At 37.4% G+C, this 15,875-nt stretch overlaps 1 protein-coding gene and 1 long non-coding RNA gene across 2 annotated transcripts in view; one reads left to right on the top strand and one right to left on the bottom strand.

Moving 5' to 3' along the window:
• LOC105839254 (homeotic protein spalt-major) overlaps positions 1–15,875 on the top strand; it is a 296,514-nt gene that overhangs the window by 18,548 nt on the left and 262,091 nt on the right. Inside the window, exon 2 of the mRNA XM_036283383.1 lies at positions 13,041–13,125. The gene's annotated coding sequence lies outside the window, so the exon portion shown is untranslated. The remainder of the gene's footprint in view (positions 1–13,040; positions 13,126–15,875) is intronic.
• LOC118644579 lies at positions 29–4,704 on the bottom strand. The gene is made up of 2 exons (XR_004962346.1): positions 1,861–4,704; positions 29–797 (listed from the first exon to the last, which is right to left on the bottom strand). It is a non-coding gene; the product is annotated as an uncharacterized LOC118644579 (long non-coding RNA).

The following is a 15,875-nucleotide window of genomic DNA, read 5'->3' as shown; positions in this document are numbered from 1 at the left end:
ACATTCGTATAATAATATAATTAATTTCTTTTTTTTTTTTTTTTAAGTAACGTCTTCGTGCGAAGGCGTAAAAGTATTGCAAATATCGAGGTCGGCACAATCGGCGACGGTTAACCCGACTCGATCAGCCGGGCGAAAAATATCGAAAAGCGGTCGGTTTATACAGAGCAGTAGAGTAGACAATGCACACGAGGCGAGCGACCGGTCGCTATCCGCCTATTTGATGTTAGTACAACAGCGGCGCCGTGTTTGCGTTGAGGCCCATATTGATTGCCACCCCTGTCGCCACCCTCTCGGTGGTACAGCCACACCATATCGTGCGATACCACCCCCGAAGCGTACACCATAGGAGAGAGAGTACGTATAGCGACGGGCTGCATACTCCACACGTACGTACGCGCCCAGACTGTGTCGACGCAATGCAGTTTGGCCGGCAGGTATACCGGCAACTAGTTACTACTACGTCACCGGGCGATATTAACAGCGACAGCATCGTTGTCAGCCGCAGCGCCGCTAGCCGAGATTAACATAAAGCTAACGTTGGTCCCTACCTCTTACACTGCGGCACGGTACGCTAAACCGATTCTCGTCAACGGTCCAATGACCGCTCGATCGCTCTTATCATCTCTGTTTATTCAGCCAGTGTGACGTACATTTTTCGTACGATTCTTTAATCGGATAATTACGTGCTCTGAGTTGAGAGAGCAGTGGGGTACGAGTTAATTAACGTAGTTCATATCGAAATTGTAGAATTAAAAGTGTTCCGTTTCCTCTTCCATTTTACAGTCGCGATATTCCTATAAAAAGAAAAATGTGTATCACATTAATATAATGTAGAAATATTTGCTTTTATATTTCCATTAGTTTAAATATATAAATTTGAACCTACGTTTTAGGGTTTCTTACTGCTACGTTTTTAAATGGAAACAACATGGCTGTTAATAAAAGTGAAATACGCCGCGAGAATACTTTTTTGCTGATATGGAGCAGAAACAATGATAACAATGTAATGAGGGTACATAATACAGTTGACAGCTGAAGCGGGAATTGAGGCTCGGCGGTAATGGTAGTAATGTTCACGGCGGCGCGGAGGTGGAACGCAACCCCCCCCCCCCTCTTCTCTCCCGTATCTTTTAATTATTTAGCTAAGCGGGATACGAGTTACGTTAGTTATAAATGCGTTTTCCTCTGCATGCTCGGGCAAGGTTTATGACCCTAAACCAGCTAAGTTGGGAACACCAGCGTTCGTCGTATAAACTGTAAAGGGATTTAACTTTCCTTTCAGAGCGAGCCCCGTTACCGGACTGGCATTTTCCCTCTGCCTGCCTGCAAAATTCTAGACCCTCCTATCGCGCTAATCCCTCCGTGTTAAATTACCTGTTATTTTCTCTATGCTAATATCGCATTAGTAATTTAGCTTTTTTTTTTTGTATTCTGAGCGAGCTGCTTTGTTGCCGAAAAAATTTAGCGATTAAAGCCAAATCGAATCGTAAGACGAGTCGATTTATCTATGTTAAATAATAAAAAAAAAAAAACGTTTTAACAAGCAGAAAGTATCGAGGCATTTTAAATTATTTGCTTGGTGAACTATAAAATGTATTTCCACTCTCTTTCTTTTAAATATTGTAAATATTGTAGTGAGTTTACTATTCGCATTATTGAGCTGGATACGAGCTTTCATTAAAATTCATTAGACGTATAACATGTACGAAGCTGGAATGAATTTTCGACGATTTATATATATTTGTGAGTGTTACGAACGAAATAATATATAAATACAATAATTACGTTTAATTGTGCAATTGTTTTTAATAAAAAAATCGCGCGAATTTATATTGAAGTAAAAATTAAACGTTTTACCACTAATGGAAGCGCCGCAAGGTTTGAACGGTAAGCTTGGAGAAATCCACCCTCCTTCGAAGAAAATGATGCGTGGGTGACAAATCAGTCGATTGAGCCGCGATACCCTCAGCCGGACCGGGCAACGGCGGTTGTAGCGTTGTCGAGCTGGCGTATGGTGGAGAGGAACCAAGGGGACAAAGAGGGAAGGGGGTAGGGGGAGGCGGAATGGCTGGATGGGTAGCATCGGATTCTATCTTCACGTATTGATCAACGCCTCGCCACCCTCCTACGGCCGAGGGGGGAAAGCCCCGATCGCCACCCCCGCAGCTGCCGGCCGCAGCTACGGCCACTGGACCGACTACTGGACTTGCTTGCGCGTGTGCGTGCCTATATAAATGTGCCTCATCTCCAACGTTTCGGACTATAACCGTCAGCACACGATGTTCATCCATTCGTCTGAATACGGGATGAACGTTGTACAGCACCTGTTATTTCGAGGCGTACATTGTGAGGGATTGATTGTTCTTCACGTATTATTGTTTACAATGAGTCTTGCCTAATAATAGCAGCCTGACTCGTAAAAGCTGTAGATGAACTGGTCTTTATTGGACATTTGATCACGTACTTTCAGAGGAGATAATTTCTCTCTCTCTCTCTCTCTCTCTTTTTTCTCTTTCTCATCTTCCTCCTCTCTCTTTTTGTACAATATTATTATATTATTATCTAAAGATTTTCTAAAAGTTCTGTCTTTTAAAATAAATATTGACTAAATATACTTGTTGAAATCACATTAAAGCGCGTAAAATTTTGTGTATAATAAAAATAAGTAATGAAAAGTCTATTTTTTATTTTGTGGATAGATTGTCAGCAGAAAAAAATCGAAAGAATATTTAATACAATTTTCTTTGACACTATTTTTTCTTTATTTCAATTAATTATTATCTTTCCCTGATACTATAGATTATTCTCCTTTAATCTGATTAATTATTGAAGGCTATTCTCTTTCTATTAATATTATATTATATGTAGATTACATTTAGTTTTAAAATAAATGTTTGTTACAAATTTAAAATGAAATATATGATTATAACTTATAAATTATGATTATAATTTATAATTATAATTATTAAAACCAAGATATGTTATATATGGTAAAAAATAAAAATTGTATAATAAATATTAATAATGACAGATTTTTTAAAGGTATAAATAGCACAGATATTTATGTTATGAATTACATCCTATTGCTAAAATTTTTTGTATTTCTTCTTATAAAATGGAATATAATATCATACAGATATGATATATCTAGATATAATATAAAATTATAATATAATATAGATATGCCATAATTTATAATAAGATTACTCTTTAGATAAACAAAGAAATGTTATATAAAAAATCCTTGGTATTACTACATTCATCATCCGAAAGATTGTGAAGGAAAATAAGGATATGGGGAACGGACAGACGAACGTATCCCCTTCCGTTTCTTAATTCCTCCGTGTCCTCAATAACTTGGCTGGTTATGGCGGCGTCGAAGGTGGGAGTCCGAGGAGGCCAGTGGCCGGTGCGGGTTATTGGATGGCCGCCTCGCACTTGTCACGAGCGTGTGGCCGTCAGAGGAGATGGGGTCGGGTCCAGAGAGAAACAGAGATAGAGAGGGTGACTCGGGGAATCGGGGTGCTGGAGAGTGCTTGGAAGTTGAGGATGCACGGGCGTGCGGCGGGACGGAAGGGGTACTGGAGGAGGATTTGGAGGGGTTGCGAGAAAGCATCATAGGCATTCCGTAAGACATACAGCCTTCTCCATGGACGCCCGAACGGAATAGAGGGGTGCTGGTCAGTGAGGGTTCTCTAGTTCTGCTAGTGACCACCGCGTCAATACATGGGGTCGCCGGAAAAAGGGGTTGCGCTTGCGCGAAGCCATATACATTCTGGCATACTTGCTGACCGGACAGTTTCACAAATCATCGGCGTGTTACTGACTGTATCTCTTTGTCAGGCTGACCATAGGAGGAGAAACGCCGATCGATCTAACGGATGGAAACGCGACAGATGTCAGGAAGGTTTTAATGAATGCGAGAGAGAAAGATGGGACCGCCGAATGATCGTAGCAACACCGGCGTATTGTATACGATAATATTACGGCGCAGAATGATACGGAATATTTCAGATTTCACAATTTTAGACTTTTTGATCCATAATTGAATTACAAAATTACAAATAGATAAATTGACAAAGAGACAATCACAAATAAAAGGACGAAGAGGTTTATGACACTCTCTTAAAATATCGTTAAATATTATTAATATTTGTAATATGTACGACTATAGTATCTTTATCGAGTTTCGTTAATATCGCAGAATGTATACTGTACATATAGAAAATAATATACATAGTATGTACTATATGTTATATGTATATTACATATAAAAGCAATATTACAAGTACTATATACGTATATACATAATATATATCTTAAAGATCTATTTTTCAAAATAATGGCAAAATGATGCAAACATTATAGTTTGTGTTCTATGCATTTGAAAATAATAAAATTCGGCAGCGATATTCTATCTAGATTCAATATTATTTCAAAAAGTAAAAATGTGTTAATAGAAATATAATTAAGAAATAATAACAAAAATCTGAATTTTTTAATGTAAGGTTTTATTGCGATGCACCCATTAATTGTTCTGTAAATAATATTTATTTATTTAATTATGTACCAAATAACTTAAGCTTAGAATCGCAATTAAATTTTGTATAAATCGTCTTGAATATTTACAATACTTATACAGAAATTAAGATTTTTATTATTTCTTAAAATAACCTAATTTTTAATAACAAAATAATGTAAATGAACACTATAAAGGTATAATTAAATAAAAATATAATGTTATTTAAACACAATTTTTATATACGTATATAATTTATTTAAAATATAACTAACGTTTCCAATTTTAATTATTTACTTTGCAAGACTGAAGATATATCTTTAATACGCAATGTAATAAACATTCTGAAAAGTTTTTAATATGTTAATGTTAAAGTCAGTACGCGCGTTAACCCATTTGTTCGGATCGATCGATCCTTTTTATCTCCTCATCCATAAATGCAAGACAGTGTAGTTGTAGTGAATAAGGACGCAATATTGCCGAGGTAATGTTTCTTCATTAGCGCCAAGCAATTTTCTTTATGGCAACAAATCTTGCGCCTTCGGCGACGTTGTCTTTTTTTTTATATCTTATCCACGATAGCCATCTTGTCCTTGGAATGAATGATTCTATTGCTTACGCTCCTTCAGTCTTTTTCTCCCGTGTTTGAGATAGTATATGTTGCGAACGAACCAGTGTTTCCCTTCCTGCAAACATCTCCATTTTTCATCAAAACCCTCTCTATTTCTTACCGACTGCCTTGGATCATTATCGCTCATGAAATTCTGTTGTCGTTAACGACAGCATTGTATTATTTCCTAGGTGATTTTACTCATCTCGTCGTTCTTTTTCAACGAATAATATTAACGTCAAAAATATTTATTTGAATTGGAAAAATTCTTCCGATATTTGATAAAATACTATAATTAAAATAATTGGTAGCCTGAAAATATATTACTATGAACCAAAACTTATTTTAAAAGGTAAATTTTTCTTTTCCTTTCTAATAAATTCTTTTCTCTATCTTATTTATTAGTATTATTTTTACTTTTCTATTCTTATATCTACTTTCATCAATTTAGTATCACGTAGATTTAAAAGTGAGCACATTTCATTATTACTCTACACACATTTTATTTATATAGTGTAATAGTGTAACTAACTGTTAAAGTATATTATACGAAGACAGTATTTGTAATTCACTTGAATTAGAATGAAATCATCAACGAATTAAAATTTATGCCATAATTGTATCTAGTTTCTTTCAGTCTCAGAAATTTTATTTTGTTTCCTTAATTTAGTAGAGAAAATTGTTACACTCAATATTAATGCAAACAAGTGAGCAAGGTAATGAACATAATGAGTAACATAATGAAAGTTCATGGACCTTCTTTCTGCAACCGCCTTCTTTCTGCGTCCGCCACCCTTTCTTGCTTCGACCTTCGTCTAAGGTTAAGGTCTAATCGAATTATAGGTAGCAGCACACCTAATCTTACTCGAGTCATCATTAACTATTGAGCTGCGACGTTTCGATACGAATGCTCGTATCGACAACGGTAATTGCTATTAATTTTCAATACATTAATTTTAATTTTTAACAAACTTTGATTTCTTTTTTTTTACGTGAGTACAATTAATCGGAGAAATTATATTCAAAGTAATCGAGCCAGATGCCAAATATGAGCTGCAACTACGTTCATTTTTGGGGTGTGGCTGGTGAACATAATTTGAGAGGGTAGCACCCTGACTAATATCCTATCCCCTTATGTCCAATATTAACTACATTTATACGCGTTGTCTCAGATTAATCCAGCACTCTTTCTTCCATTCATTTTGACCGCACCCCTATTTCCGTTACCGTTTTAACAAAGATTGTCACTTCACATCTACTGCACATATTTACTATCGTAATAAGGTCTATAAAATTTACAAGATATAAAAATCAAGGCCAAGCATTGTCGCAGTGTAAGATCTTATTATTTGCAATAAAACTTTAAATTTAGAAGCATGGCATTCTTGAAAATTGCAAAGGTATAATATAATATTAATATTTAACAATTTATTAATATAATATGTAGCATAAGATTATACATAAAATATAAAATTATTATGTATTATACAATATATAAGTTAATAGATAAAATAGTATAGTTATATAATAGAATTTTATCATTAGTTGAGACAAATTTGATAGTTTCAAAGAGACGCCGTTTGTTTCCGAAAAAAAATCGCAGGTCGTAACTTGGCGAACTTCTTTACGTGACGTGGCTTCGCATTCTGCTGTCCTGACGTATATCGACCATGGTATTCGTGCCGAGGAGACAGAAGCGAGAAGCGCCTTCCTGTCGAGCTAATGTATTCAAATCGTATGCCTCCAGCCACTGCGCACCGTCGATATATTAAATGGAAAGATTGCAAATTTCCCGACATAAAGTGCCCGGCATAAGACTAATGGTGCGGAGGGCCGAGGGTGCCGCGGAAGGGAGAGGCAAGGGTGGTCTAGTCGCCGGCGCTAGTCCGCGCCGCTGCGCGCGGCGGGTGTCGGTTGCGCAGCATAAAGGAGCGTGCGGGGTTAAGGGGTGAAGTAAGGGGGGGAGGGGATGGACCGAGTAAAAAGGATCGTCTCGTGAGTGATTAGAGCCCCGCATGGCGCGCGGAGCGCGCACGGAAAGCGAGAGTGTAAGCGGGGAGATGGCTCGTGGGGTCAATCTGAGGCTAATCAAATCATGCAGGTTCCGACCGAGTCCGTAGTAGTCGGTAGTCGTCGTCGCCACGGGGGATTCTCCACCACGTTGATTCCGGGGTCTCCGGCTCCCCCACTTTTCTATATTGCCGCCGCCGCCGTCGCCGCCGCCGCCAACGCATTGCCGGTATCCCCAGGCCGTCCAGCCTGGTGTGTACGAGCAGATTGCCCGGCCGCGCTTTATTAATTCCATCGACGGTAGGGCGTCAAATTGTGCCCGATCGCCGGCCAAGTGACTAATAGGACGCGTCTGCCGTCTAGCGGCTACGAGGCGAGCGCGCGCGCGCGCGCGCCAGCGATCACGCGCTGATACGCGTCGCCACTAATAGCCCGTGCTATAATCTTCCCGTATAATCAACTTTAACTTCTTAAGTTCGTTTCGCGCGATCCGTACTCTGCAACGGATTTTTTTGTCGTTTAAAGAGCTTAATTAAGTTCTTAGCTTTCTTCTAATTTCGATGAAAGAGCTCAAAGTTATGCCACACATCATGTTACGTTTATTTGAACCTCTGTCTTCCTATCGATTTTATGCATGAGCGGACGATGTTTATTTTTGACATGCGAACGCATTTAGAGGTCGTAAAAAAATCACTCGTTCGAATTGTGCGATATGAATAGTTCAATAATACTGCTATTAGTAACGTTTGTCGAATACCAATTTGGCATATCTTCTTAATTATATGTAACGGTATCACCAATATTCAAGTTACTCAATTAAAGGAATCAAATAATTAATAATATTTAATTATCCATTTGTCATTCAATTGTGTATTTGTAATAACCTCCCCTCCCCTCCCTTCTATCTCGACGTTTTATTTAAAGTATGATTTGCAGTATTTTGTGTTATTGAAAATCAATGTTGGAATTAAAAATTTCCGTCGTATCAAAAATTTAAGCTAACCGTATTAAAATTAAAAAAAAATCCAGCTATCAAACACGTTGTTCTTGATCGATCCCATTAAACTTTTAGGAAATTAGTGAATCTCAGAGTTGCATATTTCAGAGACGCGCTTGTCTGTCGTGCATCGAATTTACTTTATCGCCGTCCACGCTAATGGACTTGTCACCGTATTTAACCAACCAGTCGATCTCGTCCGTTAGTGCGCAACGCTAATATCGAAACTAAGAGAGAGAGAGAGAGAGAGAGAGAGAGAGAGAGAGAGGGGGGGGGGAGGCGGCTCTGATCGGTTCTGATCGGTTTCATCATCGATCGTATCGATCCGTGGATCATTACCGGCACCGGAATCGGAAAAGATATTCGCGCGGGTCGGCTGGCGAATATATTCGCGCGGGTTCGGGAACTGCGGAAGATAAGCAAAGCGCGGTGTGGTGTTGCATATTGATTGACGCGCTTGCTGCTGCGGATCAGGAGGCGAGGGCGGAGAAGAAGAAGAGGACGAGACGGAGAACCGAGGCGGAGACTGAGCAGGCGACAGGGGTGCGGGGGGGGGGGAGGGGGAGGAAGGTGTAATGAAGCACCGCGCAGACACACCGCCATGAATATTCATAATCTAATACCTGAACTGAACTGAACTGAGGCGGGACGAAGTCTCATCATCTAGGCCTTCTGCTATATTAGACATTATTGGCGAGGCGGATCTGCCGGAGGAAATGAGAGAAAGGGAGAGGGAGAGGCGAGACAGAGGGAGAGGGAGAGAGAGAGAGAGAGAGACGATGCGCGTCTCTGAAGTATTCTTAAGCCGACTGACTTCGATTGCACTCACCCTTTTGTCGAACCGCACTTTGACGTGATATCTTAATATCGCGCGTAACAGGGTTCTTTAATTAAGGCCTGAAAGGATTTGACATAGTTTGCAAGAAATCTTGAAAATTTATATATAGGCAGAGTTTTTAAATCTCCTAATCTTAATGTTAAATTGCACTTTTAACTCTTTTATTTGTTTTCAGTGAAAGTATGATAGATGAAGATAGAATATTAAAACTCACGAGAAGTAATACTCGGGACAAATTGATATTCGAAATTTTCCTATACATCTTTACATGCATACGCACGTACGCATTTTCTTTCCTTTTCTATCTAAATTATAATTACACGAATGAAACGTTATATACTTACTGCTGATGATTTTTTTATTACGATTTATTATGATTACGCAATGTTTTATGCCTCTGATGATTTTGCCTCTTCACGTTGCAACAGTAAAAGCGAGTTATGGAGGGTACGTAACCCCGCATATCTCAAAGGTCGACATAATTTCCGAAATTTCGATCGGTTTCCTTCATCTATTTGCATATGAAAAAGATGTATAAGCCACGTTCCAGATTACTTCTTAAAGCTCAGTTCGACGGTAAGCAGCTGACGGCGCGGCGTAGCGGCGCGCTTCTCCGTCGAGTCAATATCCGCGCGATATTGCCGTTTTATGATAATGTTATCAGCGCCCGGCTCCCGATGAGCTAGCGCGATACCAACACCGACTTACGTGCGTGCGTGTACGCGTAACCGTCGCGCGGTGACATACGTGTACGTACGCCTCCAGCCCGGAGAGAGTTTCATCAAACCCGGGATTTAGTAATCTATCGAGATTTATGAACGACGGTTCATCCCTCTCCGTTCGCCTGCCACCCGCTCCATCCCCCCCCCTCCCTCTCTCCTGCTCCCACCCCCCTCCTCGTCGTCGTTCCTACTGATTGTACCCATTTCCCCTTTCCACGACCCCGCGCGTCTCCTGCTCTTCCCTATGAAATGAACCTGCAGCTTTCTATCCTTTTGGATTTTTATCGTCCGCACACAGGGATTGAACCGCATCTCACCGAAGAGGTCGATTGAGCTGGCTCTAAGTCGATCTGATTAGAATCTTTCGCTGATCGACACGTGTTTTCCATTAGTCCAAGATAGAATTTTACCGTTTTTTGCAAATTTTGACATTGACTTTTATTGTCATCGTCGAATATCATTATACGTCGAATACGTGAAAAGTTCGAAGACCTCTGGATATTTTTTTTTTCGACGACAGATATCACAAATGTATACTGAAAAGCGACGCTTATTTTAATATTAAAACACTATTTTATTAACCTTTAGAGGACCGATCCTTTTTTTGGACGACTTTTTTAGTTTTAGATTTGAAACACTTTTGTTCTCGTCGGTGAGTTGAACTATCAAAAAAAGTTGACATTGCTCCAGCGCCTAATATTAGGCTTCTGGTTCCGGAAAGGTTAACAATTTCAGTATTAGATATTAAAAAATTTTTGAATAAAATTTTAAAGAAATAAATAATAAAATTTTATTTAATTCTTTTGACGAAGAAAATGCCAGAAATTAAATTTGAGTTTTGTCAAAACATAACTAACTTTATTAGTTTAAACAGCTGTTATTAAATTTTTGTTAGAAACCAATGCTAAATTTTTTAAATAAAATAGCTAAAATTATTTTAGCAGGATTATTTCTAGAAGAAACGATCTGCATATAATGTATGCAACGCAACACCGTGCAACCGCGGCATTTACATCTTTTATTTTAGGGTCATAATTTATTTAGTGATGAACTTGATTTAAAAAACAAAAAGCTTTTCGAAGAGAAGGCCGTGTTTTTTTTTTCCGCGAACTAAACATAAATAGAGTATAAAGTTTGAGCGGCACCGCGTCTTCTGGCTTATAAAGTATTCGTAAAGGAGTGAATCGGGCGAATCGCGGAACGATGGGGTTGAGCGCGGGACCGATCGGGGCGGTTTTCGTAGGTCGGAGGAAACGGGGGGGAACGTCGAGGGTTAACTGAGGCGACGAGACGCGACAGGTCCTCGAAAAGGATGCCAAGCTACGGCGGCAAAAGGCGCGACGAAGTGGCGCGCTCTCGATGGGGATTTTAGTTTGTTCAAGTAAATTATATTCAGGATGGTAGACGCGTATATACATCCGTCTGCGTCCCACGCGTCCGCAACTTTTCTCACTGTCTCGCTTTTGCGCATTACTCGTGACGCAAATTACAAGCTTCCGCGACGACCGCCTCCGCTGCACCCCCATCCCCTGACCTCAGGCTGCACCCCTTCTTCCGATCCGCTCGCTCGCTCACTATCCGCCTGGCAAATTCTCCTTGCCTATCATGAATTATTAATTAATTGTTTCAATTAACGGCGCAATTTATTATTCAACTCGCGACGACATCCGCATCGCGGTCGGCGCGTTGATTCCGAGTGCGCGCCATCGTGGACGAACAATCGCGCGAGTCGAGTGCAAATGCAAATTGGAAATACGTTTATTTGTTTGCCGGAATATAACGTGTATCTCTGTAGCCGGCGCCAGTTTAATATATTACGCGAAACAATTTTGTTCCCCGTAAATCACATATCTGTGTTTATTATAAAATCAACTCTTCAAAAACAAGTAGATAATTCTTTTCAACATAATTGTTTCGAAATGTATTCTCTACAAATACATCTTAAATATATTTGTAATAATAAATTTTCTTGCGATAAAAATATATCGATCTTTTACATTAAAAATATACAAATTAAAAGTAAAACTAATTCTAGCGTACTTATTTTCTTTTTTGTGTAATATTAATTTTTTTAAATATAAAAATAAAGAAATAATTACTACAGATTCTAGTAATAAATGCACTTTGTGATACACAGAAAGAGAAAATGCCTATGTTTTTGCAAGAAAAAGAAAAGTGCGTTACCTGCTTGCTAGCGTCAGTTCCGTCGTGAAATGAATATTTACCTTCGGCACCCTAATTCAACGAGTCAGCTATCTCTTGCTCGCTTATTAATGGGGATATCCCACCCCATCCGGCTATACCTTCTTCCCTTTTCGCCTATTTACCGCTCAGCTCGGCAGACACGCAAACCGCAAACTTTGATAACCAAGCGGCCAATTTCCGGTTGCGGTTCGGCGATCGGTAGAGTACTCGACTCAACGGCGTGTTAAGTCTGATCCAGATTGACGTACGCTAATTCGCATGGCGGAAGACGTGTTCCTCGTCATCGTGAATGCTGATTGATCGAATACATACATTGACTGCGATTTCAGAGAATTGGTATGTATGCGCGTGTCTGTGTGTGTATGTGTATGAGTATGTATGTATGGGTGTCTTTATGTGCTGTTTTGTTTATATAAATCTTTATTTTTTTTGTAAATAAGTACTAAAATTTTTTGCAAAAATATGAAAAAATTACACGTCTGTGCATTATATTTTTGACAATAATTAATGATAATTTATTTTTTATACACAAGCAATTTTATATATTTAAATAATTTATTTTGCATTTTTTGGATAAATTAAAATACAAATAAAGATTAGGTCTCACATTTATACTCTTTTATGGCTTTAATATAAAATCTCTTGAATATATTAAGAGACGCTAGTTGAGGCAAAAGATAGGTTCGCGTGACGGCCACCATCGGGTCGCTGATTGTTTGAACTAAGCAGTATGATGAGCGCCAACCTCGGCGTTACTGCTTGACGTGACGCCAACCATTACGTTGGGAACCACTTAATTATAATATCGCTCAGAATTAAACTCCATCCGGTGCGAGCACGTACTTGTACCGCAATTATTGCCCACCTCTTATTATTACACGTAAAAGCGAGCGTGAGATTAGTTTCTGTAATTGTTATTTTCTTAGTTATTTCTGCAAGTGGCACAATTTCTATAAATACATCATTTTATTTGGCACAATATTGTTTCTAATAACAAGATTAAAAATATATACAATGTTACTTTATAGATCGATTTATTTTATGTACAAAATGTATATCTTACGTCATAATACGATATATTTAGTTCGCATTTTAAATAAATAGTTGAAATAACTAATTAATTTTTTTCTTTACAGACTGTACTATGTGATCCGTTACTGGTGCAGCTATTGAGAAGGCGATGAGAAGGACGGAGAAGGAACAACGGAGCTGCATCGAAAGGTATGAGTGATAAAATTAATATTTTCCAAAATGTTAACGCAAATAGAATAAGTTTTTATGTGCGATTGCGTGTCTAAGAAAATTAATTCTGAAAAGTAGATAAGTGATGTATCTTATTCATAAACTTAAATAGCTATTAATTGCATTGTGATATAATTCGTTCGACATATCACAGCAGTGATTTTAACTGATAATGATTTTAAGATGGCGTTATTGCTTATTTGTCTGTCTCATATTTATTTCGGTGGGAATAACTGAAATCCCATATTTTTTGTGGGATACCGGCGTGTTGCGGCTCGGATAGAAACCGGATTATCCACAGATAACAGGGTGACAGTGGGCATGAGAAAAATTAGTGATGTACGCACGCTTGTAATCCCACTGAATGGCGGTAGGATGCATCAAATGGTCGATCCACGTGACAGGAACCGTGTCGAGAATTATGGTACATCCCCGCTGCATTTTGACAATAGATCATTAAGTTGTATTAAAGATATATTATGACAAGACGGCCGCGCGTTAGAAGGGATAAGCAGATACAGCTCTCGCATTTGCGTGGCAGACTGGTCGTTTTTCCGTTTTACATCACTAAAGGGACTGGTTTAGTTGTAGATAAAGATTTTGAAGTATAATTAACTTTTTTATGTTGTGTCGTGCCTTCATATTTTGTATTCTAGATAGGCATATCGCTTAATTACGAATTTCTGTGTATAAATCGAGCCAAAAGTTTTGGTATTTTTACAAGATCTAGTAAATGGTTCTTGTGTGAAATAAATTTCGCATATTCTTCATGATAATAATTTTCTCTCTATGGGAGAAATAATTTTTTTTATCTCTCTGCGATGAATTGCGTCATGTTCGATTGACCATTTGAGCGTTCTAAGGGGGGTTGCATAGTCATCGGGGGATAACCGGCCACGCGTAAGGAAAAGGCGTATTATGTATATTAGGGGTGTCAAGGATCAGATAGCCAGGGCATTTAATAATGCTGTTCCTGTCAAAACATATAGTGAAACCAACTGAGGGTATAATGTAGATAAATTACTCCATAGAGAGCGAATGAGGGAGAGAGAGAGAGAGAGAGAGGGAGAGAGAGAGAGAGAGAAACAAAGGGTGAAAAAGAGTGCGAATAAAAGAGAATGTGTGTATCGAATGTAAGCACCCTCCCCTCAACCCTCATCTCGGCTATTACTTGTTACCATATCGATTGCATAGGGGTTGTTGTAATATGAAGTCTAGAACGAAGTTTCAACGCGTAACTATGTAAACAGTGTGTAATCTGTTCCGATATTGCTAGATATGTTTACTAGATTTATCAGAATCTGGACGACAATATTGCTCGTAAATTGACTTTTAATGAATTTTTAATGAGTGTGTAATGCAATTATATTGTAATATTTATATTTTATTATAGCTTTAACATAAATATTTTTATTTAAATGTGTTCTATATACCATGCTTAAAATCTTTTAATTGTTTTAATAAAATTATAACCGCTGATCTAGAAAATTTTTTCTCCAAATCTTTTAAGACATTGTAAAATTAAAAGAGCTAAAAAGAGGAGGGGAGACATTTTTAATAAAGTGTTCATTTTAAATAAATAAAAATAGAAAATCTTTCTCAAAGGACTTGAAAAGATAATTATTGTTTATAATTACGTAAAATAATAACCTATAATTATGTATTATAACACAATATTGAGTAATTTATGACAAAGTCGCGTTACCATTCGTGCAACAAGACTGAAGCTGGCAGGTAGTGGTGCAAACCGCTTTTTGTGTCGCCGCATTACCCATCAAGATGCGATCGTGTCAAGTACCAGAGACTCCGAATTCGATTATTTCCTACGAATAATTAGTTACGTGCAATTAATAGACTTCCATGATAACGACTGTAATTATATAAATTAAAATTAGTATTTTACTTAATTTTTAAAAATATAATTTTTCTAAATATAAATTATTTTGTATTTGTTTTATATTGTTTTAGAGTTAATAATTTTTTGTGATATTTTTTTGTTACTGCGATTGATATTAGTCATGTAAAATAATTATCTTGTTTTGATTACTAGTATACGCTATCATAATTAATCGTTTTTGGGAATTGTTATATTGAAACGAACAAATCTGAAAAGTAGAAGAAGAAGGAGCAGGAGAAAGAGGAGGAGGAAGAAATAGGCTTGGGAGGCAATGGCAAAGAATGAGTAGAATAAATACATCTCATAGAAATTTATTGCCTTAGAATAAATGGACTAGTACAAATATTTAAGTTTGGAATTGATGTCAATTATAGCCATTAATCGATCGAACAATTTCAGTACAACTTATCAAACGTAAGTAAGATTTTCAGAAAACGCAATTAAAATACTAAAATACTATAAAGATGTAATAAATATTATAATAAATAATTTTATATATATTTACTTTTTTGTTATAAGTTTTACGTGACAAGTAAATTATAATTTATTTTTTAAAGCAATTGTTCAGATAATTAATAAAATCAGGAAATAAAAAGTAGATAAAAGTAAATAAAACTGTAGTAAATAGAATACTAACGTTTTTAAATTATAAATTTTTCTACTTAAATTTTTTTATAATATTATGATAAAGATTAGAGAATGAGATATTTACATTAAAATAAAAATAAATTATGGACTATAATAAAAAAGAAATTATTAAGAGTTAATTATTTTAGTTTTCTAAACATTTTTGAAGTATAAATTGAGATCTGCATTTGAGTTTCTTATAGGA

This window comes from Monomorium pharaonis, chromosome 2, assembly GCF_013373865.1.
Source record: "Monomorium pharaonis isolate MP-MQ-018 chromosome 2, ASM1337386v2, whole genome shotgun sequence".
NCBI classification, from domain to species: Eukaryota; Metazoa; Arthropoda; class Insecta; order Hymenoptera; family Formicidae; genus Monomorium; species Monomorium pharaonis.
This window is presented reverse-complemented; position numbering and strand designations above follow the sequence as displayed.